At 38.8% G+C, this 21,222-nt stretch overlaps 1 protein-coding gene across 1 annotated transcript in view; it reads right to left on the bottom strand.

Annotated features, from left to right (window-relative positions):
• camk1da (calcium/calmodulin-dependent protein kinase 1Da) overlaps positions 1 to 21,222 on the bottom strand; it is a 111,271-nt gene that overhangs the window by 78,765 nt on the left and 11,284 nt on the right. The window lies entirely within an intron of this gene.

Raw genomic sequence — 21,222 nt, 5'->3', positions numbered from 1 at the left:
GAGCTATTCCTTGTCTAGATCAGTGGGGGACATCAGGTCTCGGTGTTAATGAGGTGTTCTTCCGAGGAGCCACAGTGAAATGATAATCCAGTCATAAATCCATGGTAGGTTGAAAAGGGCGCAGATCAAAACGCACCAACCTAACATCTGGTGTCACATCAAGTGTTTTCAGACAGATTATTATGGTACAGTTCACATGCAAAGCCTTTCCATGTTCATCTCTATAGTTAGTTAGAGATAATGCCATTTGTTTAACATACATACAAACAGCAGCATTGCAAGGAAAAGGTCAGAGTCAGTAGAGCTGTTTTAACTTTTCAACTTAATAATATATATAATTTATATGAAGACATCAATAGCAATTGGATTTGTCAGCAAACCAGGAACTTATATAGGCACTGTATAGTTAGTACAGTGCTGGGAAAAGTGTTTGCCCCCTAACAGATTTCTTTTTTTTTTTCTTCAACCTTAAATATTACAAAACAAGAAAACAATTTTTAAAGTCTGAGAAAGATGACCTGAACAATTACAGAAAGCAATTATTAGATGATGATTTCATTTATTAAGGAAAAAAGCTATCCAAACTAGACCTGGCCTCATGTGAAAAACTAACAGTCCCCTAAACCTCATAATAGGTTGTGACACACATGGAGGCAACTGCCATCCTGCGTTAATAACTGGCAATAGGTCTTTTACACTTCTATGGAGGAATTCTGGCCTACTATTCTTAGCAGAATTGTTTTAATTTAACAGCTTTGAAAGTTTTTGAAGCATAAAGGGCTTGTTTACAGATCATTCATAGGAGAACCTGCTGATATGCTTTGGATCAATGTCCTGTGCATAACCCAAGTGTACTTGGGGTTAAGGTCACAAACTGATGGCCAGACATTCTCCTTTAGTATTTTCTGGCAGAGAGCATAATTCATGGTTCCATCAATTACACCATGTTTTCCAGGTCCAGAAACAGCAAAGCAGTCCCAGACCATCACCATCACTACCACCACCTTGTTAGACTGTTAGTGTGAGGTTCTTTTCTGATATGCTGAACTAATTTAGTTCCAGATGTAACCGGATACACAGCTTCAAAAAGTTCCTTTGGTTTCTTTTGGGTCAGCAATGGTTTTGGCCTTGGAACTCTTCCATGGATGCCATTTTTGCCCAGTCTCTCTTTTATATTGTTAAATCATGAACACTGACCTTAACTGAAGCAGATCTGCATAGTGCTCTGGCTTCTTTTGTGACCTCCTGGACGTCCTCAGAATCAGCTTTATTGCCAAGTTCGTACATACAAACAAGGAATTTGACTCCGGTACACTTTGCTCTTTGGTTTTGTTTTTGTATTACAGATTATACATATTTACAATTTACAATGTACACATATATAATAAAAAGGTGCATTTGCAACATCTGTATGCTGTTGTTTTGTACTCTATTGAATGTTCAACAGAGAAACAGCCTGGGGGAAGAAGCTGTCTCTGTGGCGGCTGGTCCTGGATGGCTTGTTGATTTGTTCTGGGAGTAATTTTGTTAGGCCGGCTACTTCTGGGAAGGTTCCCTACTGTTCCTTGTTTTCATAATTTGTGAATAATGGTTCTCTCTTACCACTTTTCCGCCAATGTGCTTCGGAGTCGGTTTTGCTTCCCAAACGTGATTTCAAACCGGTATTGCCTATTTCCACTGAAAGACAGAAGTCCCAGGGCACGAACTATGGTTCAGGCATCACAGAATACTTGGTTTATCTGCACAAACCATGATGTCACCTGTGGGAAGGTCAAAGCTGAAGACAATTGAAACAAGTATGGCGGCGAAGACGAAGAATGTACCATGCTAGTACACTTTCCTTTTGCCTTGTGTAACGCCCACTGTTGATGAACAAAACTGGTGAAAACCTGTATCGGTTCTCAACAGGTTGGTTTGATTAACTTTTCCACTTAATGAATGAAATTACCATAAAACTGCTATTTGTATACTTTTTTACATCACTGTATATAACTTGCCTGTAATTTCTATATTATATTATATTATTTGTAATTCTATCTCTTAAAGTCTAAACACAACTTTAAACCTTCCCAGAAAAAAACTTCTTGTACAAATATTAAGGCCTGAAGGACAGAAGGTGTTACCCAAAGACAACTGTGAAAGAATCTGTTAATGTGGCTCGCTCGCGCACATGCATGCGTAGGGAGGCCGCTCAGCAGGTCTGCTCCTGCCCCATCAATAATTAGCAGTTTAATCAAAGTAGAAGTGGGAGCCACTGAATAGACTCATGCACGCACACATCCCCACAGCAAAAGGCTCGATAATGACAGAGTGAGGACAAGGACAATTATACAGCTCATGGGTAACGTCATCAGCGGGCAGACTCCGTATTCACCATTAAAACACACGCATTGTGATCTTCTTGTGCTCGGAATACTAAATGATCTGGTGGAATTGTGCCATTGTTGTGGCAATAAGGTACAGATTTACTGTTTTCAAAGATGTGCATGAAAGAGGGAAAAGTAAGCGGGAAAACCCAAGGCGGATTAGAAAAAGGAGTTACAGAGAACAATTTAAGTTTTGTGCAGTAGACCAGGGAGAAAATGTGACTATGACAGATTAAATACTTCAGCTGGCGCCAACTGGAGGAGGTAGGCTAGTTAAGACAGATGAGTAGAAGTCCTGGGAAGTAACAGAAATATTAAAATGTAACAAAACACAAAAATGAACTGAGAACCTAATCTACAATGAATGAACTATAATGGCAGCAGCTGGTGAACATAAACAACAGGGAAATGAAGAGGAACAGACAAGAAGGACTCTAAAAAAAGCTCAATCTTAGTATCGTCTGAACAATGCACTAAGTTCAGTCTCTGAAGAACTATGCATTGGTAATAGCAAGAGAGAAAAGCATTTTTTTCTGGCATTGTCCCCCAAACAACTGGTTGGCATATTGAATGGTTGCTATGAAGACTTTTTGACCTCAAGATGCCACTGTTCGCTTCAGTTAGCTTTGGATATTTGTTTTATCTCCCTTCGTATCCAGCTAACTGTGTGTTGGGGCAAAATAAATGTGGGTTTTCATTCAGCCTGGTGGGTAAAAGGAATGTGTCTCTGTGCCATCTCATATTTTGACCTCAGGGAAACTAGTACTGTTGAGGATGCTATAAATGTTAGTGGACATGAGATAAAATACAAGTATAAAAAACACACAAGAAAGAAACACACTTTTTGTACATAGAAACTGTAAATCATTGGTTTTAAGACTCTGTCATTGCATTTAGCAACTATAAATATTTTTAATCTCATTACATACTTAGAAAAAACATAAATGAAGATGGAGGCTCCAACATATAGTTTATATGTCAGATGATCAGAGGTACTGATGTTATTTAAAGATGAAGACTCTTGGACTATCCATGCTATTAGTCTGGCTGTGTGCTCGAAACATCACGCTTGCTGAAGTATTGCTATGGGAGCTCTATTTAGTGTGTGGATCTACTTTTATGATTTCTATGTTCAAGACTGAAGTTCTTCTTACAACATTTTCAAATTATACCAACATTGTAAAAGCATGTTTCACCACCCCACACCCTGAGCTCATTTAGTGGAAGGGGAATTCAGTGCATGGCTTTGACACTATTCGAACCCAGGCAAACACAAATTAATCATGAGCAAGAGAACCAAGAAGGTGTGAGAACTAGGTGTGACACCTGGTCTTTGACAGAGTGGCAACGCTACCCTCACTGCATTTTCTGTGAAATATTAAATGTTACTGTGACTGTACAGCTAAACCTTGGAAAAGAAATCTGTTTTTATTTAGATTTATTTAAAAAATGGCATATCAAAAGTATTTATTCCCTTCTCAACAATCAGAGGACAAATCTTTTTTGGTATTACAGGAATCAAGCCCTTCTTAAAATGCCTGAGCAGCTTTTTGCAGGTTTCCACTGGAATGCTGATGATTTATCTTTTGTGAAGAGGCTTTACCATCACCCAACTCTTTAGCTCCTTCCACTGATTCTCTATCAGAATCAAATTAGGACTCTGGCTGGGCTTCTCTAAAATGTTAATATTACATCCAGTAAGAAGAAACATGTTGGTAAACTTAAAAGATTACTCTGCCAGGGGTATGAATGATTTTGGGCTTGTACCACATATGTCTTTCTAGCTTTCCTGCCATGCCTTAATTAAAACAGAGGTGATGTCACATGGTGTTGACATGTTTGGAGCAATTAGCCATTTATTGATTGTGGTAAAACTTCAAGATTAATGGGGCTGTTTAATGAAATTTGAACTTAACACAATGACTCATAAAACCTACATCTAGGCACATTTTATTTCTACATAGAACTTCTAATGGTTCCTAAACTATTAATATCTGCTCTACTGGTTAGAAAAGAGATAGTCTTTTATAATAGGGGGAATATTGAAAATGCGACTTAGCTTTTAAATTTATTGGACTTTAAATGTTTTAAAATGACTTTCAGATAATTATTAGTGTTCCAAACTGCAGGTAGGAAGCTGCTGATCTGAATCACTATGGCAACAGGAGGTAAGGCGTGATAGATGAGGATTTATTACGGCTGGTGTGTAAAAGCACTGGAGCAGAAAAAATGGGTCGGGCAAAATACAAACACATATGTCACAGGCAGAAAGGAGTGTGAGCGCACACAAAATGACGTGATTAGGAGGAAAACTTTCCCACCGTAACTATTTTCCCAGCATCAAATACATAAGCCGGGTGAAATGAGGGATGGAAAATATGTGTGCGCTATATTCGTTTTGTTGCAGAGCTTGTAGGCTCAAAAAACAATGTTGCCACGGCAGCAATTAAGCGGCAATTATAGTCTGTATTTAAACTGGGGCTCCGATAGCACAAAATGAAGACAAGATTGAGCAAGCAATGAAATAAAAGGTCTAAGGAGTCTTTTCCACCATTAAGATGACAAACCTCAGAACAGACACTTGAAAAAGAATTTGCTCTGAAATTCCTGACAGTGTAATCCATCCCACAGTACACAGAGGAGTTAAGAATGAGCTCTGCTGCACCGCTGCTACCACAACAGATTCAACATACAGTCAGAGCTCAAATTGAACAGAATACAAATCAGTGAACAATGCCTCTACCAACTGGAAATTAGCTAAACAAATAAAATTGTCTCCAATTTGTAGACAAAGCAAATCTCTACCTGGTTTATGAGATATCAGATGCCAGTGTTTAGTGTTGTACCTACACTTCTGCGTTAAAAATGATGTACTCTCTTACAGATTTATTCTGTTTTTGCTTTTTTGTTACACTTAAATTTTTCAGATGATCAAACAAGTTTTAATACACAACCTGAGTCAATACAAAAAGCTGTTTTTAAATAATTATTTCATTCTTAAAGGAAATCATTATTGTCTTGGGCTGGAGGACATGATGACCATATTTCCACACTCTGCTACATTCTCTTACTACTCTCCAATTTTGCATTGGTTGCTGTTATTTCAACTTTTAACTTTATGTACTCCCTCTGTTTTTTATCTTAATAGAAGCTACATCTGGCCAGGTGTGCTGTTTAGCTGTGTTATTTTTCTGGAGGGTGGATCAGGCTGGACTACTGTTGCCAATGATGTCATCCGAAATCCGTCTGAGGGATAGGGTTGAATTGACTTTTTTTAAAGTGCATTGAGACAACATGTGTTGAGAATTGGAGCTATATGAATAAATTAATTTGAATTTAACAGTTTTCTCTACTTGTTGATGATGGCTCTCACTAAGGTTCACTGGAGTCCCAAAATCTCAGAAATTACTTTGATAGATGTCAATGACTGTTTCTCAACTGTTCTTGAATTTATTTAGACTGGTACATAATGTGTTGCTTTTTGATATATATTAGCCTACTTCATCATGTCAAACAGGTTTTAGTTTAGTTATTTGTTGATTCCACAGGTCTTGCAGTAATCAAATCTGGGTGTGTCAAGTGAAACTAAACAAAAATGAAACAGTAGAATCAGCCTGCCTTGGACAGTTTTTCCCTTAATAACTGAAATCGTCATTTGTAAACTGCTTTTCATATCCACTCACTTTGATATTAAAATAAATATGTAAAGGATGTGTCAGAGTCTGGGAGGATTACTTGGCCTGCTGCTGCCTTTTAACACCACTAGGTGCCGCTGGAACTGCAGGGCCGAGAGCGTGACAGGTGTGATTCGTTCCATCATCAGCAGGAGACCTATAAGAGGGTGGATTGCCAGCACTTCTACGCCTGAGTGTTTTGCCTACTTAATATTTTGGAACCAAGCCACGTTACTTACAAGAGGATCCCAGACAACCCCTTTGACATAACCAATTCCGGATCAGTTGTCAGCTGGCAGTCCGCTCTCTTGCGCTCTGGAGAACTGAGCAAACCCCCAGTCACGCAGCACCTTCCTCACAGCCGTGACGTCACTTCCCCGTGTCCTGAAACATTTTCCGGGGAAGTAAGGAGCTGTCTGGGTTTTTTGTTAAAATGCACCTTAGTTTTCAATGGGTCACCACAGTCATTTCCCCATGACAATGCCAAGATATCTTATGTGTTGGGCTTGTTCACTGGCAGGGTTCTCCGTTAAGTCGAAGCAAAATTCACAAATTATAACCGCTGTGGGTGCTCATATGAGGAGTTCCTTAAGGATTTTAGATTAACCTTTGATATTGATATGGACCAGTCAACCCACTCAAGACTGTGGAGATGATGGTGGACTTTCGGAGAATACCACCCCAACACACCCCTCTCACCATCCTCAAAAACACTAAGTCTGCTGTGGACCACTTCCAGTCCCTAGGAACCACCATTTCTCGAAACCTGAGATGGTCCTCAAACATAGACAATGTGCGGAAGAAGGCCCAGCAGAGACTGTACTTCCTGAGGCAACTGAAGAAGTACAACTTTCTACAGGAGCTACACTGCCATAATTCAGTGTGTCCTGTCTTCATTCATCTCAGTGTGGTTTGGCTCATCAAGAAAACAGGACAGGTCCAGACTGCAACAAACAATCAGGTCTGCAGAGAGAATTATCAGGGCTGACCTTCCCTCTATGCAGGATTTATACAGGTATAGGGTCAGAAAAAGAGCTGCAAAAATCTCTGCAGACCCCACACACCCTGCACACAAACTGTTTAGAATTTTATCTTCTGGTCAGCACTACAGATCGCTGCCTGCTAAAACCAGCAGCCACAGAGACAGTTTCTTCCCCAAAGGCTGTTTCTCTGATGAACACTTGACAGTCAGAGTTCCAGAACAACACCGTGCATACTTGGACTGATCTCACATTATACTCTATTGTAAAGTCAACTGTGTGTACAGTTAAAAAGAGATTCTTTATTATTGAGAGCGTAAGTGTACCGGAGCCAAAATCCTTGTTTGTCTGAACAAACTTGGCGATAAAGCTGATTCTGATTCTTCTCTTTTTCTTGTGGTTATTTAAGGTTTTTTGGTTCTTTCCGATGTTTACTAATCTCCACTAACAAACCACTGAGGACTTTATGGAAGAGCAGGATTTAGACTTAGATTAAATTTGTGTCAGCCTGACGCATACTGTTAAAGCCCTGCTTCTTGTACTTGTTTCTAGCTCACCTGTTTTATTCACCTACTAGACACAAACCCTGATGAAATATACTCCCTGAGCGCAGTAAAACCTGAGAGCTGCACAAGATGAGGCGTCGCCTCTGCTTTTTTATGTTGACTTAGATCAACACAACACAGATTTACCAGTACATGCCAACTGAGCTACTTAGGGATTGGTTCTGCCATGGCAACAATGCAAACTACTACTGGGATTTCATGAAACTTTCCATTTTTACATTCGTCACCATGGAATCACATCTTTATTGTTTTAGAGGACTGACATCAATTATGATCAATAAAAGAAAAATAAAATCAAATAAATAAAAAAGAGGTTAAATTTTCTTCCAAGAGCCAGAAATATTTGCTCATCTTCAGCAATTTGATTCCAGTTGTGATTTTTTAATATGGTTACACGTATACTGTTTTTTTTCTCTGTGCTTAGAACCATAACTTTGGTTTTTGAGTTTGCCCTTTTTAAATGTATGTAAATTGATCATTTTGATCTGGTTGCAAGACTGCATCCACAAATGCAAAGGCATAAATGCAGCAAAAGATAACAGGCAGTGCAGGTTCAGACCCTCAAAGTCATGCTGAGAGAGAGCCATATGGAGCAACTGAAAGAGAGGTAGGGGGTGCGGTGAGAAAGGAAGGATAGCATTGGGTTGGAAGCAGAAGAAGAAAGAGGCAGCTAGTGGCTGAAAACAAAATGATTTGACCTGACATATTACAGGGCACGTTGGAGGTTGTCTGGTCTAATAGCTGGAGCTAAGATGATGACGGTGATATGAAATTAAATATTCCTTACATGCTATCAGAGCTAATAGGAGAAACAGAGGTGTAAAACCTGGCTAGTTTGGCTTTAAATATCCTCAAAGACCCCTGGGCATGCCACTCTAGGGCTCCTAGTCAATGACAAACCCAGTTTTATTTAAATAAACATAAAATGCCATTATGCAAAGCCATTACAAATGAAAACTAGAAAAATTAGCATTTCCTGCGAAAATGCAGTGTGAATGCTGTAAGCTGAATTTTTTTAGCTGAAAGCTGGCAGAAACAAGCTGAAATTGACTGCTGAAATCTGATAAATTAGTAGAAATAGCAGAAACAGCAAAGACAAACTGTCATCTGATCTCTTTGAGCAGGAAGACTATTAGCTATAAAACAGCTTAACAATGTAAAGTTACCTCAAAACTACTTGTTGAAAGAGTTGTTGAAATGCAAGAACTGACAAAAACTTTAAAAAAGCAGGAAAGAGCTGCCATAGATGAGCTGAAAAAGCATAGACTGAAGCAAAAATATAGCCTAAGAAGTTGAAGTCAGTGGTAAAAAACATGAAAAATTGCAGAAATTTCAGAAAAAAAGGATCTAACAACAAATACTCTGAAGAAACACAAAAACAAACAAGAAATTGCCTAAAAAACACAAGTGTTCTTCAGCTAAGAGACAAGAGAGGAGAAAGAGAAGCTAAAATGATAACATTAGCATATTGGCTATTACTAGCATGGAGGCTGATATTAATTTAAACCACCTACCATGCAAAAAGCAATGTATAAGCTAAAATGAGCTAAAATGCTAATACTTACTACAGCATATATTCAAAAGTCTATGAAATTGCCGTTTAAAATTATTCACTGCATTGCTTCGGCAGTCGCCTATAAATAAAGAGTCCAGTTTAGAGATGTGTAGTAATAGGTGCCACCAGGCAATGGCATGGGAGTCAGGCTACTCACTGTTCTCTCTTCATTGCTATGGCAGGCCCCAACTAAGGAATGTTGAGACTTTTATTTTGGAAATATCAGTGAGTTTATTTTGAAAGGATAAAGTAGATCCATTTCCATCACAGAGTCCCAGCAATAGTGTTAAGACCAATGCTGCAATTATCGCTGTGTGAAATATGAAGACGTTTATTTTGTAGGGTATGTCTAGGTGTTGTTTTGAAAGTCCAGTATAGTTGTCCTTTTAGGTCTGGCGTACTTCCACTAGATATAAAGAATCTGCTTGCTATTCTAAAATCGTTGTGTATGCTATCATCAGCTTAAAAAATCAATACAAACTATGGAACGCTGAGGCTTTTATTTTGAAAGTGTCAGTAAGACTTATTTCAAAGGACTAGCATAGTCCCATTTCCAACAGTGGGGGAACTCCAACAGTAGTGTAATGCCCAATCATGCAATGATATATAGTTTAAAACGTAAAGGCTTTTATTTTGTAGAACATGTTTTGTCTTATTTTGAAAATCCAGCATGGTTGTCCTTTCAGGTCTGGGTTACTTTCATTAGTTACATAGAACCTGCTTTCTATTCTAAAATCATTAAGTATGCTATTATCAGCTTTAATAATCACTAGTAACTATTAAAGATTGAGGCTTTTATTTTGAAAATTTCAGTAATCCTTATTTCAAAGGGCTCATCTGGTCCTATTTCCTACACTGGATGAGCTCCAACATTGGTCTGAAGCCTAATGCTGCAATTTTCTATATTTTAAAATGTAAAGGCTTTTATTTTGTAGAGCATTTTTGTCTTATTTTGAAAATCTAGCAGGGTTGTACTTTCAAGTCTGGGTTATTTCCATCAGTCATATACAACCTACTTGCTCGGCTGAAATCATTGTGTATGCTATTATCAGCTTTAAAAAATCATTTGTACATATGGAAGGTTGATGTTCAGTGTAAAAAAAGGCTTTTATTTTGTAAACTATGTGTAGGTCTTATTTTGAAAATCTATTGTGGTTGTCAGCTATGACTGACTTCTTGTGATCACTTATGGAAGCTTCTGCCCTGAGCTCAGCCTCAGAGCCAGTCTCTGTCAGAGGTTACTTAAGTTCACTGGCAGCTATGTTCTGTTGCTATGGTAACTAATGAGTGCCCAACAACTGCTGTTGCTATGGTAATTAATGAGCGCCCAACAGCTGCTGTTTCTCACTCACGCAGCACCTCACTTTGTGTCTCATCATGGCCTGGCTTTATAACATGGTGGGACATGCTCCCGAACTACTGCCCATAACTCGGAAACCGTAAGGGCTATCAACGTCATTCTTGGACCGTTTTTCTCGGAACGGAGAGGGGAACAAGAATATTAACACATTTTTATTGAAAATATAATAATAAAGGCAAAACACTAGGTGAAAAAAAGGGAAAAATGGAGAAAAACACAAAAATGCCTGAACATGCTCTCGAACAACGTCTAATACCTCGGAAACTATAAGGGCTATCAATGTGATTCATGCACTGTATTAATCAGCAGGCCCTGGTGAAAAATCATGGAGCTTCTCAATTTTCTACAAAAATCTGGCTGGGAGGTGTGACCCTGTGAAAAAGTGGATAATTTTGACCATTTTTAACCAGAGTGAAGGTGAATTTTTCTCTCTCAAACAAACCTACTTCACGAGAAAATGATAAAAGGTATCTAAATAATTTGTGGACCATAGGTATCAGCAGGGACGGGTGAACAATCCTGGATATTTTAATGTGTCTACATAAATCAGTGTAGGAGATGTGACAGTGTAGAAAAGTGGATCATTTTGATATTTTGAAATTTCATGCGATTTTGGGAAGGACAGTTTTGGTACTCCTAAACAAACCTTTTTTATGACAAAATGATAAAATGTATCAAAATAATTCACTGTGAGTGCCAGCAAGGTCTGAAGATTAATTGGTGCAAAGCTCATGTCTCTAACTTGAACGGTTTAGGAGCGGCGACGATTCAAAAACATGTGAGTTTAAGGATTTTTTGCTCAGATTTTTTCTGAAATTCCTATAGGTTTTCCATTCAGGCTGTGTTGACTTTGCGTTGCTCCCGGGCGTCGTGCATGAAATCTGTTAGTCCCACATTAATGAGGGTGACATTTTCTGAATCGCAAAAGAGCATCCTACATGTTGATACCTAATTTGTGCCAGTAGAGTGAAAATTGAGCGAGTGAGGAGAGTTTGTTTGTTCTTTTTCAGGTTATTCAAAAACCTAGAGCGTGTACACTACCAACTGACGAATTCCGCCATAGGATTACATTATAAAATGAAAAACGGCAAAAATCTTGCCTAAAATTTGAATCGCAATTGTAGAAGAACCGTAATAGATATCAAAAAGCTGAATCATTTGAAGATAGCTTAATGTCTTGTGAACATTTTAAAAGTTGAATGGTGTTTCTAGCTGAAAGTATGCAGAAGTAGTAAGCTGTGAAAAAGCACAACGTTTTAGCTGAATTTTGCGGAATGTTTATGATTTTTCATTCATTTCAATGGGCCACAAATTGGCACAAAAAGCTGAATATTTTAAAAAGTATAAAAAGTATTAATACCAAAAGTCATAGCCGTAATGTCCTAAATGAGCTGAACATTTTAAAAGTTTAATGGCTGAAATAGCACACAGTATGAAGGAGGAGATAGGTGCCAAAAAAAGTGTCAGATATAGATAATAATAAAGAGAAACAGGATCTCTATACTGTGAATGCCTTCAGCATTCACACAACTAACAGATGATAAATACTAGTGTTGTGACAATACAACAAGCCCTCGTGACAAGATCATACAAGATACTGGGTTCACTAGACAATAGAATACTAGATATTGGATTCACAAAAATGTGACGTTATTGCGTACTAGGGAATGAGATGAGATGATGCACAATCCTGGGGTCACACGATTTAGACGATTGTGTTATGTTCATGAGACTAAGACAATGCATGATATTAAGTTCACAAAACAAGACAAAACACAATATTAAGTGCATGAAAATAAGAAAAAACAACATGATTTTGGATTCATAAGACAAGATGAAACATTGGGTTATCAAGAAAGAAACGATATAGGGACTGGGTCCAAGAAAGCAAAAATAAATGATTCTAGGTACAGGAGAACAAGACCAGTATGATACTGGGTTCACAAGATGAGAGGGTTCAAGATATTCGTTTCACAAGAACGAGATTAGATGAGATTTCAGCAATATCTTTAAGAAAACTAAGATTCATAGCAACGTTTTCACAAATAAACAGTGTATTAAAGAATTTATGTATAAATATGTAATCCCTGTTTGATGTAGTGTTTTTACGCAAAAATCTTTGCTGTGTGGAATTATCCAGTCCAGGTTTGATCAGTCTACAGTAAGTATTTCAGATTTTTTACTGAGATGTTTAAATGCAGTCCAGACTTATCAGAAAACAGTGATGCTACAGTTAGCATTCAAGTTAGGGGATACATAACGTTGCCACAGAAATAACTTAAAACTGCTGGGGTCTTCTTGATGCTTATGTCATGTTTTCAGCTAGCCAGACATGTAGTTTGTAAGCAGATGCTGTCAACACAACATAGCGAGTGATGAGCAACTTCCTTTCTTACTTCAAAATAAAAGTCACAAACATTGGCTACATTTTCCTTCCTCTTCTGTCCTCTTTTCATCCTCCTCATTACATTCAACCCTCCCTTTCTTCTTATACACTTTCCTTCTCATCTTCTATCCCTATTTCTCTGCTACTAGGGGTACGGACCTCATACAAGAGAAGTAAGATTAACCTGCTAATAGCTAAACATAAAAAAGCTACCTAACTGAAGTGTTACTTAGATCCTTACAGTGCAATTAGAAACAGATGATTGCCTGTTAAGGGAATATTTTATCCCCCTACATGATTTCATCCTGTCTTACATCCTCAGTGCTATCATCTGGCCATGATGAGAGACCCGCTGCTGCTGTGTCTGAAACTGAGGGCCATGTGCTTTATGATGATAAGCTTTGCTGCTAGTGATATATTACAATGCTACAGTGGCACTGAAAGGTTAAATACAGTATATGTTTGCTATAAAATAAACCACTTGCTAGACAATGCCTATAAATAGCACACGAGTCATGGTTTGCATTGTAGCTCCTTTCATAATACAAACTTATTCTACATTGTATCTTATAATCCCATGAAGACTAGGCACCTTTCTAATGCACGGTTCTCCCTGAGAGACTTTTAAAGGAATGCATTTTTTAGTTGTTGCATTAAATTCTGTAATTGTTAATTATAGGACAACCCTTGTTTAAAATAAAATCTGATTTAAATGCACTAATAGTTGTTCATATAATAATTAGTCCGTGTCTTATTAATTATTCATTATGGACGTAAAGCTGGAATAATTATCTCTGTTGTTTCATTTGACCAATTTTAAGCCACTGTAAAATGAAAGGTAGATCATTTAGAAATACCATTCCTGAACCAGTCCCGAGGTTACAGGAAAACCACTTATACTAAATACTAATATAAAATAAATTACTAGGAAAGGGTTCAAATATTAATACAAAGCTAAACTCAATGCAAGGTCCTCAACATCTCAGTCGAATGATTGGTGGTAATAACTTTAATGCGAATGAATTATGACAGTAATTAAGCTATGTTGTCAAAACAAAGTGCTATAAACTATAAAAAAGAAATAAAGTGACTTTAGCTGCATTTCCATTGACCATCAAATTGCGCAAATTGTAAATACGAAAACAAATTACTTAATGGAAACACAGCAATTACTCCAGCTTTTCAATACAACGTTTTTGCGCTAGGATGAGGTGGTTTTCTGGCCGTATCGAAATTGGTGTATTTCGCAAAACTGCAATGGAAACACTTTTTTTGCATCAACAACCGGATGGTACTACTGGCGAAAACGACAGGAGGTTGTAGGAGGATGATGGCGCATTATGTTTGGATTCACCAGGAGACTGAGTATTTTTTTTTATTTAGTTTGCTACAGCGGCATTACCAGCATTTTAGATTCCAAAAAGCAAAGAAATGCGAGCATTTACCAAGATCTTGAAGCGGCCATCCGTTGCCGCCATGTTTTAGCTAAATCCATGGGTTGGGTTGCTCACCTCTCTTCTCAAAGAAATGAAAATGTTTTCACCCTATCCTTTCTTTTGTTTTGTTTTTGTTATTGTGACATATCTATCATGATTTTCTTTAGCCTCCTATGCCTCCGGGTGGTTCACTCTGTGCGTAACTTAGTTAAATCGACTAGTTGCAGATGTTAATTAAACCGTTTAAACTTTTTGAAACAGATGCGGGGCCCTCAGAGATCATCCACCATCATTGTCAGTGCAAAATTCCCTCTCTAAATCACTTGACTAAGCATGGGTGGATTTCATAATAACATAATTAGAAAAAAAAGATTTGAATACTGAAATAGTTCTTCATTCCAGGCTTTTTGAGGGGCCCTCTCTGCAGTTGGACCTGGGTAAACAGATCCTTTCACCCTAGCTTTTTAAATCAATATGTTACTTTCCCTCAGTTTCTTCTACCTGTGTTATGGCACCTGTTCCGTCACCGTTGTTTTACTCTCCCCGCCAAAACAACACCACAGTCTTCGCAGTCCGTGGCGGTTCTTGCATCAGTTGCACTAAGGGCGAGACCCATCTTCTTCTGCAGCCCTCCAATCAATCAAAAACTTTCATAAATGATCTAAGTTTTGGGGTGGAATAGTTTCCCTATGTCTGTCTGCAAGCAGGAGCCGCCAACTGCCTTTTGACTGCAGATGAATAATAGCAGCCGAAAATTAGTTTGAGGGTTAACTTACGGCTAATTCTTTTCTTAAATTTTTTGTATTATTTGATCCCTTTTCTAATGCCGCCCAGGGCAACTACCTATGTGGCCTATAATAAAAATCTACCACTGTTCTCGGTGTTACCTTTCCAAAGGTTATGTTCTCTTTTGTCTTAACAGAGAACACCCTGGTTCAGTGGCAGATATTTCACACCAATAGCTTTCTCTGTTTTCTAGCAAATCAAGAGAGAATCTGCCATCAAACAAAATGTTCTTGCATTTTAAAAGAAGATGGCAATAAAAACCTGGAGAACTCAGACCTTTAAAATCTTAATTTCAGTAAAAATGAACCCATTAACAAATAGCAGCGCCGATTCTCTGTTTAAATAAGTATACAGCAAAAATCCAAAGCTGTGTTTGCAGTTAAATACAGTTTCCACTGAGCCTTGCAGTCATAGCTGTGCATGTGTTTCCTTCGGCGTAAAGTAGGCGTGCTTTAATTTTTGCCCCAGCTGAGTTGCTGCATCTGTTTAATAGGAACTCAACATTTCCCAGTAAGCCATGGTCACACCCCAACACAGTCACACATGGGAGAGCAGGTGTTAACAAGACAACAGTACAGTTACTCAGAAACCTTTTGACTAAGCTCAGTCTCATGAATACAAATTCACTGAATCCCCCTCTAACGTCACAAGTGCACAATTTAAACACACACGAACATAACTAGAAGGGAGTGTAAACAGTGGCAGAAGGCTGCTCTGTGAAATTTACCCAGCAGCAGCCCATCTTATTAGAAGTGACTCAAGGCTTTATTAGTACTCTAGCGGGTAATGACGTGACTATCCACCCCCAAAATGATACAAACGTCATTAGTCAATTAGAACCTAAAAAAACAGAACACTATTCCATTGGAGTGTTTTGGCCAATCAAGGCACCTGGCTGAGAACACAAGAGCTAAAAATGTTAATTTTGTACTTTGTATTTTACAGACATTTAAACAATATGATGTAACACCCTATACTCGTTAGATATGGATTCATTACACACACTGGTTTATTTCTAAAGGTTATTTCTGTTCATTATGATGATAATGGGTTGCAGAGTTGTCTCCAAGCAGATTAATGGAAAGTCGAGTGGAAGGAAAAACTGTGGTTGAATAAGGTGCAAAAGCAGCAGAGATAACTGAAGCCGTGAAAGGATAGTGAAGCAAATTACATTCAAGAGTTTAGGGGAGATGGAGTCAGACGTTCAAGAGCTACCACCCATGGAAGAATCCAGGATCTGGGTTATGACTGTTGCATTCCTTGTGTTTAACCCACTCCTAAAAGAGAGACAACATCAGAAATGTCTCACCTCGGCTAAGGAAAAAAAAAAAAGGATTGATTGACTACTGTTCAGGGGTCCAAAGTCCTCATTTCAGTTTCTGAAATACTCAGACGAGTCTGTCAAGCACCACAACACTCATAGTCACTTAAATAACCTGTATTTCCAATCATGATGCTCAGTTTGAACATCACCACATCTAGATGGCTAAATGCATGTAGGCCCTGCTATGTGATTGGCTGATTTGGTATTTGTGTTAAGCAACTAAACCTTGTTAAGTGAGTGCATATCATGCGGTAAAGAAACTTAAAAGTTTTCCAAACAGGCATCTAGCTTCCTCTAAATGTACATTTCTACTGCTAGAGCAAAGCAAATATGCGCAAATTTTCCAAAACTCTGTGAAATCTGAGCCTATGTTCAAAATATGGATCATGTAGACAAGCTGCAAGATTAAACGTTGAGTTTATAACGCTTCTCTCTATTAAAGACAATTCAAACTTTTTCAACTGAACTGACCTGAGTGATTTTATTTCTGAGATGTAAAGGACAAATGATGTTTCTCACTATATACCATAAGATATATAAGACTATTTACACCTCTTCTTTTGCTTTTTTGTCACGTTTAAATGTTTGAGATCGGATAAAGCTAACCTGCGTAAATGCAAGAGTTTTCTAATGATCATTTTATTTATTAATGGAAAATAGCTATAAAGGTAACTGCAATTAACTGCAATTAACCACATCATTTTATAAATCTGTGTTCAATTTCACTAGCCACACCCAGGTTTGATTACTGTCAGACCTATACATTCAAGAAATGACTTATATAGGAACCATCTGACAACATAAAGTAGGCAAAGAGATCTCAAAAAGCAACACAACATATGCCAATTAAAAGAAATTCAAGAATTCCAGACATCTATCAGCCTGGAAAAGGTAACAACGTCACTTCTAAGATTTTGTTCAATGAACCACTATGAGAGACATTATCCACAAACGGAGAATAAACGGAACAGTGCCGAACCTTCCCAGAAGTGGCTGGCCTTCAGGACATGGACGACTTGTCAAATTTGATGGAACCATGACAAAAAACAGAAGGTGGGAAAACATTTTTCACAGCTCTGTCACAGTACAGAGAAAGCTTGATAAGGCACAAAGCAGCCAGTACACCGTCCAGACTAGTGACGCACTGACATCTGTCTCACACACACTACCACGCATCATCAAACTGTGAAGCCATTTCAGGACACAGATCCCACTTCAACTGCCACCAAGTACTGCCACCAAGAGGCCACTGTGGCTCGGTAGGAAGAGTAGTCGTCTTGCAATCAGAAGGTAGTGGGTTTGATTCCAACTTCCTCCTGCCATATGCCGATGTGCCCCTGGGCAAGGCACTTAACCTGAAGTTGACTACTGATCTGCATATCGTGTATGAATGTGTGAGCATTAGAGAGTGCGATTGGGGTGAATGTGGCTCTAGTGTAAAGCGCTTTGAGCGGTATGTATGACTGGAAAGGTGCTATTTAAGTTCAAATCATTTATCTCCTGAGTTCGAAACATTGTAAAACTTTGGTTCTGTCGGGGTTGTACTTGTATGCATGGGTGCATGCAACGGTGTCTCGCTGTGTTCGGCTCAAGGACAAGTTGTGTAAGTGGGCCAAGATGGGTCTGATAAACAACAACACACACATACCCATCTCTGAGTACAGTAATGGGAATGAGTAAAAGTAGGTCTGTTATAATACAGAAAAAGCCTCCAGGGTGCAGCTGTGTGTTACTCGTATAAAGCTGTATGAGTAACACACATCATTTCAGAGCACTATAAGGCGCATGTCATAGCTCCACAAAGTTTTCTTGCAGCTCGAGTCGTGTATACATGGGCGAGTGGGTCTTGTCTCTTGTGTTTGCTCTCTTGCGGGTCCTCTCCTTGTGTTTGTGTATTAAGTGTGGTCTGCCCTAAATTACCTGTCGAGAAGACAGAGTGTACACCGGTCAGCAGTGTCGCTGCTGTAGTGTTGCTTCCATTAACGGCAGCAATCGTTCACAATCTGATGGGCAACAGCTAAGGGTTACCACGGTGACCCTGCCTCATGCCAGCCAAATATTGTTTGGGTACACGCTGTTAGACTTTGACTACCCTAAGTGCTTTAAGATAAGAGGTTGTGACGACATTTTTGCTCAGTGAACACAACAGAAAAATAATTGTTGGGAAATTAGTGTTTGACCTTATTAGGAGCTCTTCATATTTTTAATTTGTTTCAGTGATATGTACAATGTAGTGAATATCATAAACATACAATATGAGATTTGTTTGTATAAAGTGGGAGTAGAATCAGGCAACAAAAAACATTCCACTAACAGGACGGGTCGCATACCTAGCTAACATTCACAATTTGACCAAAGAATTGGTCTTAAAGTCAGTATGGACCCATTCCATGTTTATATGTACTTTTTGAATATCCATGCATGTGCACTGCACTGATTGGCAGAAATTAGGAGAGGATTGCCATATTGCACAAGGTGGCTTGGGGGGACACAAGGTGGCTAAGGTTTGGCGCTTACAGATGTTACTTAATGTCAGTAAAGAGCCTCTACCAATCTAGTTTGACTTTTTTCACAATCAATCTCAATAGATTGATGTTGCTGTCTTCTTTTTTGTAGACTGACCCCACAAAAAAAAAGTTATTCTGCTCGGTCACCTTTTCATTAAATCAAGTCAGCTCATTAGAAGCTCCAAAGAAAGTACCACACAAGAAGTGGATTTTTCATTGACTTCATGAACTTCCTGTATTAAAGACAAATTAATCTAAACTTCACATTTGAATATTTCCTTTCATCTTATGGCAAGACCACTTCGCTTCCAAGCATGTTAACTTCCTCTTTCCTCCATTTTAGTGTTTCTGGTGTGTTTCTGCTTCTTAGTTTGGCACAGAGTTTGTTTGTGCTATGACGAAAACACAAGAGGAACTGGTTTAGGAGCTACATACTGTGTTGACATTACAACTGTTTATTTTTCAAAGACAGACGGCTTCACTTTTTAGCCACCAGAACATCCAGAGATGATGTGATTGCACCTTCTGAGAATTAGCATACAATACATCATACATTAAAGTTAACTGATATAAAGTTCATTTAAATACCACGAGAACACTGGCCATTTTCATTCATTCCCATCCGTTCTGTGCAATCATGAAAGGAAATGATGAGCAGGAAAGCTCAGATCTCCTTGTTCATGCCATGGATTAATCGTTCCAGAAGGAGCAAGGATTGGGCTGGACTCTTAACAAAGACGGTCTGACGGATGATTCATTCTGGACTCTGAGCAGAGCTCCACATTCTCTCCGTTGGTTCTGAGCTCAGCCTCCATCATGGCTGCGGCTGCTTACAATTAGTTCATTACTTCTAACAGATTCAAAATCATTCATGTGAAGATGCTATTAGCCTCTGTTCTGAAATTTACATAATGAGACACCACTTAGGATCTTAAATGCTTTGCTGCACTAAGCAGAGATTGGGGGGGGGGAGTCAACATTTGTCAGAACAAAAGCTTTTCTTGGCTTCAACAACAGCAGATGGTGAAAGGAGAGATGGAGTAGCAGAAACTAAACCACTTCCAACATATTTATCCTTCAGCAGTGGAACATGAATGCCAAAAGGCCCCTGAAGCATCCCCCCTTAGGCTTATGTGTGCTCCTGCTTCCATCACTGGTTGTCGCTCAATTACAATTCCTCATTTCCGTACCATTATCTCTTTTTCTTTGTCCTCCTTCTCCACTCCATGATTTTGTTACAGTTTTTTTACTGCCTCTATCACAAGCAGCAGAGTCTAAAGGGAAAATATGCTAAGCTGCTTTCTGATCTGCTCCTCCGTTCAAGTGAGTGCGGATACGCTGATCAGGGTCTGCTGCTAATGTCTCCTGCAATTACAAAATACTGATCTAGCACATTTTCATAGGAAAAAAACAGTAAATAGTCACTGCTTTGGCTTTCTACATCAGACGGAAGTTATTGATCACTCTCAAGAGAGGATTTTATGGTTTGAGAAGATCTAAACAACAAACAATACAGTCTGGAAGCATTTCCCAGAGTATACGGAGTCTGAATCTAGCAGATAACAGGGTTTGCACCGTTACACTATCAGTCAGTTTCAGTGGCGATTGCTCTAAGACTGCAAGGGAAGCTCAGCTTCCCCTAAAATGTAAAAAAATAAGTAATTAAATATATATTGTTGTGTGTTCATGTCATTGACTAAATATGCACTACAACGCTGTCAACCTTTGTTCAGAATCAGCTTCTTATCACTGGTAACAGCGCAGCTTTCCTCTCACTCATTCCTGCAGCTTCACAGTGCTTTAAACAGTGAGTTCAATAGTGAAGTAAAAATGCTGGGCTTTGTCCCGCCCATCGGACGCTCAGCGTCTCTGGGGGTCTATGGGGCAGTGGGCTGGCCTCGGCTGGCCCGGACGCTCAGCTTCTGCATGATGATTGGATGATCTGTCTGAGGCTGAATCCCTTTTTGATTGACAGTGAAATGAGCGAATCAGCGATCTTGAAATTGCCCCTCCTTGAAAGACCAGCATCCGCCACGGGTCAGTTTATAACCCTATCAAAGGCTGAGGAGATGCTGTTTTACTGCTTTGCTCAAGAGAGACCTTGTTCTTTATCACTGCAAACATTCCTAAATAGCGTGGATCCTTGAAAAATATGCACTCAGTATTTCTAAGCATAATAAATAATAAATAAAATCTGTTTTGCAAAGTATCTACAATCTATTTTTAAGGCTCCTATGTTGAAGTACCAAAGGAAGTAGTTCTTGAGTTGCCCTGTTATGTTG

Source organism: Girardinichthys multiradiatus, chromosome 17 (assembly GCF_021462225.1).
Source record: "Girardinichthys multiradiatus isolate DD_20200921_A chromosome 17, DD_fGirMul_XY1, whole genome shotgun sequence".
Lineage (NCBI taxonomy): Eukaryota > Metazoa > Chordata > Actinopteri > Cyprinodontiformes > Goodeidae > Girardinichthys > Girardinichthys multiradiatus.
This window is presented reverse-complemented; position numbering and strand designations above follow the sequence as displayed.